Source organism: Elephantulus edwardii, unplaced genomic scaffold (genome assembly GCF_000299155.1).
Source record: "Elephantulus edwardii isolate Elephantulus edwardi_28Jun2011 unplaced genomic scaffold, EleEdw1.0 scaffold00253, whole genome shotgun sequence".
NCBI lineage: Eukaryota > Metazoa > Chordata > Mammalia > Macroscelidea > Macroscelididae > Elephantulus > Elephantulus edwardii.
Window position 1 is genome coordinate 2681515 of NW_006400003.1, and position 12842 is coordinate 2694356.

General features: G+C 35.7%; 1 protein-coding gene across 2 annotated transcripts in view; it reads right to left on the reverse strand.

Moving 5' to 3' along the window:
• The window catches only part of NCAM2 (neural cell adhesion molecule 2), a 781544-nt gene that overhangs the window by 621947 nt on the left and 146755 nt on the right, over window positions 1-12842 (reverse strand). The window lies entirely within an intron of this gene.

Below are 12842 nucleotides of genomic sequence, written 5' to 3' on the forward strand. Positions count from 1 at the left end.
AAAGCTGTGTACAATCTCAATCTCTTCACCATCCATCCTGATGCTGCCAATTGGTCCAGTGGTGAGAATCTTTGTCTTCTTGACATTGAGCCTCAATCGATATTGGAGGCTGCAGTCCTTGACCCTCTGAAGCATACTTATAAATTTTTTTGGTTGTTATTTTTACAAGGGATAAATCTTTTCAAGAAGACTTGTTGTTTGTTAGATACTGTCAAGTCATGCGCAACTCACAGTAACCCTATGAAAAATACACATGAATCCTGTCTTAACTTGTGCCATCCTCATCACAGCTGACACTTTAAACCACAGCTTCAGACACTGTGTCAACCATCTTTTTGATAATCTTCTATTTTGATGACCCTCTATCTTTCCAAGTATTAAGTCCTTCCATGGAATAGCCTCGCCTAGCTACATGTCCAAAATATGGAAGATGAAGGTTGGACATCCTTACCTTCAAGGAAAACTCTAGGAGCATACTTTCTAGGACATAAACTGGGGTTTTGACAGTCCTTATCATATTCAGTACTCTTCTCCAGCACCATAAATCAAAAAACATATATTCTTCTTCTGTCACTGTCCAGCTCTCTGGTGAATATAGCATGTGAATTAGACGATGGACTAAAGCAGGTGCACCTTAATCTTCAAACTGTCATAACAGTCCTTCAGTATATTAGAGAGGTCCCTGACAGCATGATTGCCCAGTGTAATACTTCTCCTGATTTCAGGATTGCTCATACCAAGGGTGTTAATGTTAGCATTAGATAGTTATTATATTTTTTTTATTGTGGGAAAGAATACCAAATAAAGGTGAAGTCTTCATATTGACTTAAACAAAATAAATCAAGACACGTGATAAAGAAGAGGAAATAAGGTATGCCTGGCACAGGCATGGTCTTTGCAATCACTTGATATGTGTCAGAGAGTTGGACAATGACTACAGAGGAGAACTGATGCCTTTGAGCTGTGGTGTTGGAGAAGAGTATTGAATAAACCATGGACTGCTAAGAAAATGAACAGGTTTACCCTGGAGAGGTTAACCAGGCTGCTCTTTGGAGGCAAGGATTCTGAAGCTTCGTCTGACATACTTTGGACATGTTACAAGGAGGGACTAGTCCTTGGAGAAGGACATCATAATTGGGAGGGTGGCAGGACAGCACAGGAGAGGAAGACCTCCTGAAGTGGATTGGCTCAGTGACTGGGGTAGTGGGTTTAGGTGTGTCTGAGACAATTATATTGGCACAGGATAAAGCAGGGTTTAAGGCTGTTGTTCATAGAGTCGCTATGAGTTGCAGATAACTGAACGGCACATAACAACAACAACATGACAAAAGGACAAATTCAGTAAATGATATATACAATTTCATAACAATAGTAATAATAACCAAAAAGATGCATTTGATTATGTGAATAGTAGAATGTATATGCAAATCTGTACAATGGGGTATATGACTGTATCACATGTAGTTACAGTTGTAGAGATAAACTAATTCAAACTTAAACTCACTAATGGGAAGTTGATTCAGACAAACAGTGACCTTCCATCATGTTTCTCAAGTCATATACATTAAGAGATTTCCCACCTTCTCACAAAGAGTTGCTAGTGGATTCCAACCATTGGAGATAAGCCCCCCTTTTTAGTTAAGAAGGCAACACACAGTGGATTTCTACTCCACCAGAACAACAGGCATTTGGAAATAAAAATACATGTGTATATAAAAAAGAAAATTGGGGACACAGTTATGGAGACTTCTTAGCTATATTCAAAACTCATGGAAATAGTTTACTAAATTGAGGGGATTAGGACCCCAGTTTTGTCAACTAACTTACTCAACTAGTACAGTACATTTCACAAAGTTAGTGTTCTACAACCTAGTTTGGTAAATAATGCCAGGAGTCTTAGAAACTTTCAAGTGCCCATTTATAATATAAATGTAAGTCACTATTCATCTAGAATAAAAGACAATGAGGGAAACAAAAGACTCAAAGCCATAAGTAATCCACAGAATTTAAGGTTCAATGAACCACGGTGTCTTCTAAACTGAGACCAGAAGAACCAGATCGTGTCAGACTTTCTTGATTTCATTACATATCTGGCATGCTTACTTACTAATCTACAGTGAAAAACCACTCATTAAAGATTAGTAAGTAAGTAAGTACAAGTAAACCTGGGCTTATTTTGCTAACTGGGTGACATGACCCTGAGTGTCCTGAAACATGGTGTTGGATATCTTATCCTCTCAGTTAATTTTCTCTCTGGGGAATCATATTCAACCTAATCCTTTAAATAGTATATTGATGCTTCCAAATCTTAATGCGTATTTCTAATCCTGATCATTTTACTGAATTCTGCATTTATAATATTTGTGCTTGTCACAGTTAAAGGTGTTTTGCTGTTATAACCAGATGCTTGAAAGAGAAGCTTTTTATTATAACTGCTCTTAGGTAAATCTTACTAGATGATTTGGATTTGACTGCTGAACTGAAACCAGAGCCTGGGCTAAATGAGGAATTATGTCTTGGAACTTGGACTAAAACCTGGACTTGTATTGTTTGATATTCTTTCCCTTCCCCACTCTCCAACTTATTTCTCTAATAAATGCCATTTTCAATAAAAAGAAATAAATAAGATCCAACTTTAGTGTATAAATAGCAAAATGAAATAAGATAATAAGAACAAGTGTGAATAGAATCCCTGTATCTTAGTATTTAATTTAGAATTGAGTGGATTAAAGATATAGAAAGATTCATTATAAAAAACCCATGATGTATTTTATATTTTCTTTTTTCAGATAAAAGTAGACACAACTTTTGTCCAAAAAAATAATCTTTTACCTAGAAATTAATTCTACGAGGAAATAATGTTACTCTTAAAACTAAGGATACTGAAAAACACAATAAACTCTTGTTTCATTATAATTAACATTGAAACAATAATTTTGTTTATATTATTTTGATATGTTCATTTTCTCTTTTTGTTATTGAACAGGGACTATATCCTGGTATTTCTCTCTCTTAAATTAATTTCGGGATAATCGCATAAACTCTAAGATTATTAGTTGTATAGACTAAATTTGTTGTATGTTTACGTGATACTGCTTTGCTTTATCTCAGTCACATAGTAGACTTCATAGAAACGGTCCTGTGTACTGGTAACTTGGTGGCCTAGTGGCAAGAGACTATGTTGCCATCTCAGAGGCATGTGGTTAAAGACCACCAACTGCTCCACAGAAGAAGGATGGGCAATCTCATACTGTAAGATTAACTGCTTCTGAAAATCTGCCAGAGGGTCAACTATGAGTCGGTCCCAACTCTACGGTACACAACAACAGCAACGGACACATTAACACATGCCTTAATACCTTCTTGGGAAAAATTATCTATTTTCAAATCTCACAGAAATTAGAGCCTAGTACTTTGAAAACTTGCAACAAACTGTGGCTAACTCCGAGAAGTATGAGAATCTCAGAGCACTTGATGTGCTTATGCAAAACCTATCCTTGGACCAGGAGGAGGTCATTAGACCTGAGAAAGGAAACACTGTATGGTTCAAAATATAGAAAGGCGTACAACAGGGATGCATCCTATCACACCATACCTTTTCAATCTATATGTTGAATAGATCATCCAGGAAGCTGGACTCTAGGAGAAGGAATGTGGCACATCAGGTTTGGAGAAAGACTCCTCAACAACTAGCATTATGCAAATGACACAACTTTGCCTCCCAAAACTGAGGAGGACCTGAGACATTTGCTACAGAAGGCAAAGTACTGAAGCCTTTGGTATGGATTAAAACTCAACATCATGACAATAAAGATTCTCATAACTGGGCGAAAGGACAACATCACAATAGATGGTGAAGAGACAGAGATTATTAATAGCTTCAGTTTGCTTGGCTCCACTATCAACACTCTTAGTACCAGAAGCCAGAAGATTTTAAAAAAATAAAAATTGCATTGGGAAAAATCTGCTGTCAGGGAACTCTCCAGAGTACAGAAGAGCAACTATGTCAGTCTAGACACTAAGGTGTACCTGATCCAGGCCATAGTCTTCACAATTACTTGCTATAGATCAGAGAGTTGGACAATGACTAAAGATGACAGAAGGGGAATTGATGACTTTGAGTTGTGGTGTTTGGGAAGGGTATTAAACATACCATGGACTGCTAGAAGAACAAGCAGTTTCATCATGGAGAGGGTGAAAGCAGACTACTCCTTGGAGGCAAGGATTTTGAAGCTCTGTGTGGCACGTTGCAAAGAGGTACAAGTCCTTGGAGAGGGACATGTTTGGAAGGACAGTGAGACAGCACAGTAGGGCAAGACCTTGGATGAAATGGTTTGACACAATAACTAATATAATGAGAGTATGTGTGTTGGACTTAGTGAGACTGGCTCAAAATAGAGCAGGGTTCAGAGCTGTTGTACACAGGATCGCTATGAGTCGCAAAAGACCTGATGGCACATAACCAACAACAGTAACTTTCCAAAAGACACAAATTCATAATATTGTTGATTATCAATTTTATACACCATGTAGATACCTCCACAGAAAACAAAAAGCAGTGTAAATTCTTTCATTATATACTTGAATATAAAAAAAATAGTTATTGTTGTTAGGTGTCATCAAGTCATGTAAGACTCAGTGATCTTATGAACAACAAATATTTACCGTGCTTGAGCCCATTATTACTGTTATTATGTCAATCCAACTTCCTGAGCATCTTCTTCTCATTCACTGACCATCCACCTTTCCAAAGATGATGTCCTCTTAATGTTGGCTTGTATCCAAAGATCCAAGAACTGCCTCTTCCTAACAATATGCTCAAAGAATAGGCTTCACCATTCTTGCCTCCAAGAGCACCCAGTTTGCACTTCCTCCAAGACATACTTATTTGTTTTAAGTGTATGTATTACTGAACAATTTTAATTATAGAACAGAAAATGTACCCTCTGGATTTTTTATGCATGGATGATATTTTGCATGTAAAGACATTCTCCTTAAATATCAAGTTGCTTAAAAAAAAACACAACAACAACAAAAACCAAACCACAAAAACAAACAAAAAAACCTAAAACAAAACTTGTTTTAATCAAGTCACTTCTGACAACTCCACATGCTACATAGTGTGTTCTTGGTCTATCATTACCATGGATGCAGATCATCAAAACTTTCCACCTGCCAACCACTATGTTAGTAGCCAACCACCAACCCTTGTTTCACGTGAGGGCCTAGTGAAGTAAAACTGCATCCTTAATGCTGCATCTATGATTTGGGAAGAAACAGGAAATGTAGAGAATAAATGAACATTAATTACTACTACTCCTCACAAAAAGTTTGGAGTGGTAAAAAATAAACAAACATCCTCATTGAATCAACATAATGCAATATTTAGAAAGGATATCACATTGACGTCTGGATGGGCTTAGTCAACCAGTAGTTGGGAGGAAGGGTGTAGCTTAACATTTAACAACCTGTGGCACACAGGGACGATAGTTAAATAAAGGTATAATTTCAGGGCTGGAAACTCTAGTTGAAATTACAGTTTTCTGATACATTTTGCCTATTCCTATTCTATTTTTTTGTAGATCATAACAAGTTATGGCCAACAGAGAAGGATGTGAATCTCAGAGCACTTAATATTGCTTACATGAAACCTGTATCTAGAGCTAGAGGCTGTTGTACAAATAGAGCAAGGGAATGCTGCATATTTTAAAATTAAGAAAGGAATGTGTGGGGTTGTATCCTTTCATTACACTTATTCATTCCATATGAGGGGCAAATTTTTTGAGGAGCTGAAATCTATGAAGAAGAATGTGGTGTCAAGGTCAAAGAAAGACTATTCAAGAACCTGTGTTGTACAGATGACACATCTTTGCTTACTAAACATGAGGAGAACTTGAAGCACTTGTTACAGAAGATCAAAGAACACAAGCTTCAATATGGATTGTGTCAAGGAAACAAAATTCTTACCACTGGACTAATAGGCAACACCATGATAGATGGAGAAAAGATTGAAGTTGTCAATAATTTAATCTTTTTTGGATTAACAAATCAACACCCTTTGTATCATCAGTCAGGAAATCAAGAGGTGTATTGCACTGGAAAATCTGCAGTCAGGGACCTCTCAAAATTAGAGAGAAGCAATTATGTCAGATTGATGACTAAAATGCAGCTGATTCAGGCTATGGCCTTTCCGATCACTTGCTATGCATCTGAGATCTGGACAATGAAAAAAAGGATTACAGAAGAATAGTTGATACCCTAAAGTTGTGGTGTTGGAGAAGAGTACTGAATCCCATGAACTGCCAAAATAATAAACAAGTATGTCTTGGAGAAAGTACAGCCAGAGTGCTTCTTGGATACAAAAATGTTGAGGATTTGTCTTAAATACTTCAGGAATGTTGCTAGGAAAGGCTAATCACTGGAGAGTGTCAACACAGTTGGAAAGGTGGAGAGTAGTTGGAAGAAAGGAAGACCCTCAACCAGGGTGATTTACACAATGGTTGTCACAGTGTGCTCTAGTGTATCAGGAAATGTGAAGATGGCACAGGGTAGGACAGGGTTCAGACTTCTTGTTTATAGGCTCATCATGAGTCATACTCAACTCGACTCAACAGCGCCTAACAACAATATTCAATTTTAAAAGGATTCTTGGTAACTCAGTAGTTAAGTACTGTAGAAGTTAACTGAAACGTTGAGAGTTTAAAGGACGCTCAGCTCTCCACTGAAGTAAGACCTAGCAATTTGCTTCTGTAAAGATTTCAGTCACCAAAATACTATTTGGCAGTTTTACTCTGTATGACGTAGGATTGCTAAGTCCAAACTGACTAGATATCAATACCCAATAAAGTAACAAAGTATGATAACAATTCAAAACCTTCACTTTTATCATTTAATTATATCCTACATAGAGCAATTTGCCATCAGGTTCTAAGGCAGTAATCTAAATACAAGTAAGATACATCATCTGTTAAATGAGAAACAAAGAAATATTGAATAACTATATAAACTTCACATCAAAGACCAAACAAAACTTCCTGTTACTGAGTCATTTTGATTCATTTCTTTCTTGGAAGGAAGTGTAAACTTCCCATAGGGTTTTTAAGACTCTACATCTTTAAAGAAGCACATTCCTCATCAATGGAACAGATTTGAAACTTCACCATGTGTTTAATAGTCACATGTTATATCCACACGACCACCATAATGCCTCAAGTCTTTCAAAAGGGCAAACAATCATAGTATAAATTATTTTTAATACATTATTTCATTGTAGTATCTGAATTGTTTCCTGGCTAAATCACTTCATAGATTTGTAAACTGGTCAGGTCAGGTCATTTAACCTTTCTAAGTCTATCCTATATTCTGTATAAAGTGGAAGTCATTAGTCATCAATTATTAACTATGACAAAGACAAAATTAAACATTAAATATGAAGGACAAATAATAATAACTACTTAAGGAAACACTAAACATGATAGTTTAATATCAAATAATAATGCAAAGAAGAAATCAAGTATTGATTTTATATGTGAATCTTGGACTTTTTTAAAAATAGCAAACAAAAAGCATTTTAATAGACAACATGCTCTTATTAATGCTATCTACCTCTAGGAATAAACTAAAACTAAACTTGAGAGTATTTCTGGAGTATTATATCAAACAAAATTCTTTTTGTAAAGAACATCACAATATTGAAAGCATTATTTTCTAAATCTTTATAATAAACAATGATGAATAGCCTCTGATTTACCTGAATGTCAGAGAATACTAACAGATATAATGATGTCTCAGTCTGTGGGAGGTTAGATTATTAACATGCTCGCCTGCTATCAGAAAGTTCAGAAATACAGGTCAATGCAAAGACCTCTGGGAATTTATAAGTTCAGGTCCACTCCAAGTTTTACCAATCAGTCTTTGAAAACATTATGGAGTATGTATGGTTCTACTCTGATTCAATTATACTGCAATTAAGTTGTTCATACTCAATGGAGACCATTTTTATTTTATGTATTTTTTAAATGAATATACAAAGTCTATACATATGGAATGTACTCAATTACTCACCTAAAATTTGACATTTGGCGACCACCTGGGAATAGATGAAGGGTTTCACAATCTGCTCCATAAGATTTCAGCCAAGAAAATGCTATAGATCAGTCCTAGTTACACATGGGACTCACATGAGGCAGAATTAACTCAAAATGAGCTAGAGAGCTCTAGTAATGAAATTTACAGGGACTGCAAGGAAACACCTTTCAAACAGTTCAAATCCTCCAGTGGTTCTAAGGAAGGAAAATAGATAATCTCTACCCATACAATTTACAACTTCCACACACTTGCTGGAGGGTCAGCTATGATTTGGTTCTAACTCCAAGGCAAAGAGTTTTGAAAGCTATGATCTAATCTATTTATTAATAGCAAAATTCACAAGATATTAAAATAAATTATCAGATATTTCTAGAGGTAAATTTATTAGCAGAATATGTCTCTTTATCTAACTTATAGAAAACACTGATGGCATGGGCAATTTCAAATCAATTTTTTAAATAAGCAAGAATATCTAGATACATCTACTCACCTGACAATTACACTTTCATGTAATAAAGCACATGGCCTCTAAATTTGTCCTGTGGTGAAGTTGCATTCATGCATCTCCTATTCCTTTAGATTTCATTATTGCACTTAAAATATATCATAGTAGAGAAAGCACTCTTTACCAGAAGATTAATTATCAACAAATACTTTAATATTTATACACTTTAAGTAAAGGTAAACACTAATATAATATCTATGAGTCATTGCAAACTTCATCATTGACACCTAAGAAAACCATTATGTTGTAAACAGATAAGTCTTGGAAAAATTGCAGCCAGAAAGATTCCAGGCAACAAAGACAGTGAACTTTGTCATACTATATGTGGTATGAGTACAAATGTGTCAGAGGTGATAAAGATGGTGCAGGATAGGACAGGATTCAAGTCTGTTGTCTGTAGGATCGATCTGAGTCATACCAGAATTGTAACAATATTCCATTGTAATCACGAGTTGAGTACATTTTTTTCAAGATATATTTGTCAACAATGCTATGTTTTACAGAGATTTATCTTGAAAAGAAAAATGTAATCAGCGTGTTCCTTGGAGGCGAAGAAGGTGAAGCTTCATCTGTCATATTTTGGGCATGTTGCCAAGAAAGGCTATTCCTTGGAAAGGGATATCATGCTTGGCAATGTGGAGAGTCAATTAAAGAGAAGAGGACTCCTCCAACAAGATGGAATGACACAGTGCAGTAACAGGCTCCAGCGTGTCAGAGATGAAGGGCAGAGGGTCATCTGAGGAAAGCAAGAGCCTCAACCAGGAGGAATGACACAGTGAGTGCTGCAATGGGCTCTAGGACATCAGAAAGTGAGGATGGCACTGGATAGGACAGGATTTTGTTTTGTTGTTCATAGGGTTACTATGGGTCTTACTAGAAGTCACTTAACAACTACATTTACTTTTATAACAACATTTTTGTAAATAATGTTGTAACTTCTAATTTAACCAATGTAAAATGAAATCAGACCTCTACTCAGAATATTATTGCTTTTCAATTTTTGACTCATGCACTTTTAACTTGTTAGTTAAATTTGTATCTTCTAGGCTGCAACACTTCCATGCTACATCTTCAAGGATATGAACATGTACGGCTAAGCACAACTGATAACAGTGCATCTAAATTCCAAAATCAATCTCCATAATAGTCTAAGTGTTTCCTACTGCCAAGGGGGCCCTTTAGAGTAGTGAGAGAAGACATTCACCCTGAAACCCACAGTGTCCATTTTCAGCAGGAAGTAGCTAAGAGAATACGCCATCCCCTTTTCCTTATGAATCAGGGTGAAGTCTCTCTCAGGGAGAAGTGATAGGGAATGGCAAGGGACACACTGACAAAGGAGATTAATCAGAACTGGCTTTGACAAACACTGTGGCAATTGGGCAGACATTGGTGGGGGCAAAAAAGAATGAACTGCGGATGAGGGTGGAGAAAACAGTGCAACAATGAATGAATGAAAACCCAAAATCTTCATTAAAACTAATACAATTTAATAAAAAAATGTGTACCAATGAGGGAGTTTTTCTTTTGCTTTTCAAGGAGAGGAGCAAATGGGGGGGGGGGAAGGGGTTTGTGCGGGGAGAAGGGTGCAACAATGAATGAATGGAATCCCAAAATCTCTGTAGATGTTCATTGAAATGAAAAGTAAACAACCTAAATTAAAAAAAATTTAAAAAAAAATGAAATCAGGTCCATATGCCTATTAACTATGATATAATTGTGTGTGTGTGTGTGTATACATGAGAGAAAATGAGAGAGATTAAAAACATATATAGGCAAGACTAAAAAAATCTATATTAAAAGTCAAGATAATTGGTATTTTAAATCTACACTTATTTCATTTTTTAATTTTATGAATACATTTGAACTTTTTCATTATATGTAATACTTAATAGATGTCTAAATACAAAAACGCTAAAGACAAATTGAAAACTGCCTCTCTTTTCACCATCCAGAATGTATCATGTTTAATAAATATTGATATTAGCAAATATATACATGCATGCATACATATATACATACATGTCATGAGTATAAATAGTTTTGAGTACTTGAAATCATGATAGGTGTATTACCTTGAAAATTTCTTCTATTCAAAATTACATAATTATGCTGATTTGTTGTATATAGAATAATGAACAAAACATCTGCTATAAAAACTCTTGCAATAAGCAGTGCACATGAATAAACACACCAGAATGCCAAGAAAACATATGAATTCATATGAAGAGTTCATATGAATTACAGTACAAAATGCCATGAAATCTTGAAGACAACTACCTGCCTGTTTAACTGATTGGAAGAGATTCATAATTGCCCCTATCCAAAAAAAGATGATCAAACAGAGTGTGGAAATTATAGGAAAATATCACTTATATTACACACAAGCAAAATTATGCTGAAGATTATAAAAAATGACTGGAATAATACATTAAGCGAAAACTACCAAAAATACAAGCTGGATTTAGAAGAGGTTATGGCACTAGATTGCCAATGCCAGATGGATTTTAGCTGAGAGTACCAGAGAAATGTCTATACTGTAGATTGCCAATGCCAGATGGATTTTAGCTGAGAGTACCAGAGAAATGTCTATACTGTGCTTTGATATGTAAAGGCATTTGACTCTGTGGATCACTATAAATTATGGCTATTTTGAGAAGAATGGGAATTTCAGAACACTTGATTGTGCTCATAAGAAACCTAAACTGGACGAGGAGTCAGTTGTTAGAACAGAGCAAAGAAAACACTGCACACACGGTTCAAAAGTAGGAAAGGTGTGTGTCAGCGATGTGTCTTGTCTCTATGCCTTTTCAATCTACGTGTGAGACAAATTATTTGAAAGTCTGGACTTTATGAGGAGGAATGTGGCATCAGGATTAGAGAAAGACTCATCAACAACCTGTTTTATTCAGATGATACAACCTTTCTTGCCAAAACTGAGGAGGATATGAAGCATTTGCTGCAAACAGTCAAAGACTATAGCTTCAATAAGGATTGAAGCTTAACATCAAGAAGACAAAGATTCTCACCACTAGATCAATTGGCAACACCATGATAGATAGATGGAGAAGATAACGAACTCCTGTTCATTAAAAATTTCAGCTTGACTGGCTCCACAATAAACACTGAGTACCAGTAGTCAGAAAATTAAAAGATTAATTGTATTGATCAAGTCTGCTATCGGGGACCTTTCCAAAATGCTAAAGAGCAATAATGTCAGCCTAGAGACTAAGGTACACCTGATCCAGACCATGGTCCTCACAATTAATTGCTATGCATCAGAAAAATGGAAAATGACCAAGGATGACAGAAGAATTGATACTTTTGAGCTGTGCTGGAGAACAGCCAGGAGAACAGATAGGTCTGTCTTGGAGAGGGTGAAACCAAGTTTATCATTGAAGACAAAGATTTTGAAGCTCCATCCCATATACTTTGGACACATGACCAGGAGGGACCACTCCTTAGAGAAGGACATCATGCTTGGAATGATGGAGGGACAATGCAAGAGAGGAAAACTCTGGATGAGATGGATTGACAAGAAACTTGGGGCAATGGGTTTAGGTGTGTCAGGGTCAGCGAGACTGGCTCATGATAGTGCAGGGATTAAGAGCTGTTGTACATATGTATGCTATGAGTTACAGGCAATCTGACAGCATATAACAACAGCAACAACAACATGATTTAACATTTCAGACATTAAGCTAAAAGATTACTACTAAAGTTGAACGTCTGAGTTGAAATGAATGTGCACCTACACAGAAAAATGGAGTTGTTTACTCCTGCCAAACAAGTTGTTCACCTTTATAGATCTTTGTCTATATTAAAGATTCAAAATTATAACACTTTTACCTACATTTTGCTAACATAATGATATTGGTCATCTACAAGCAATTATTGCCTTTTTTTCCTTATTGATTTTAAGTGTCTGTATATTAAAGATCTCCTCATTGTCTGATTGTCTTGTTAGTTCTTCCTTAAATTCGATCTTCAATATAATAACTTGTGCCTATTTCTATCAAATGATAATAAAATCTCAGTCACTCTGGATTACTGTTACTAGTACAGCATCCTGAGTCAATCCTATCCTTCCAAACTACTATGTACTCAAAAGTCAACTGATTTTTTTCATTCTCAAGTCAAGGAACCAAAATCAACTGATTTATATTTTAAAATAATAAGCACATAGAATAAAATCTTATGTCATGAGGATATAAGCATCTTTTTTAAATTGTTGATATTTTAAAGAAATAGA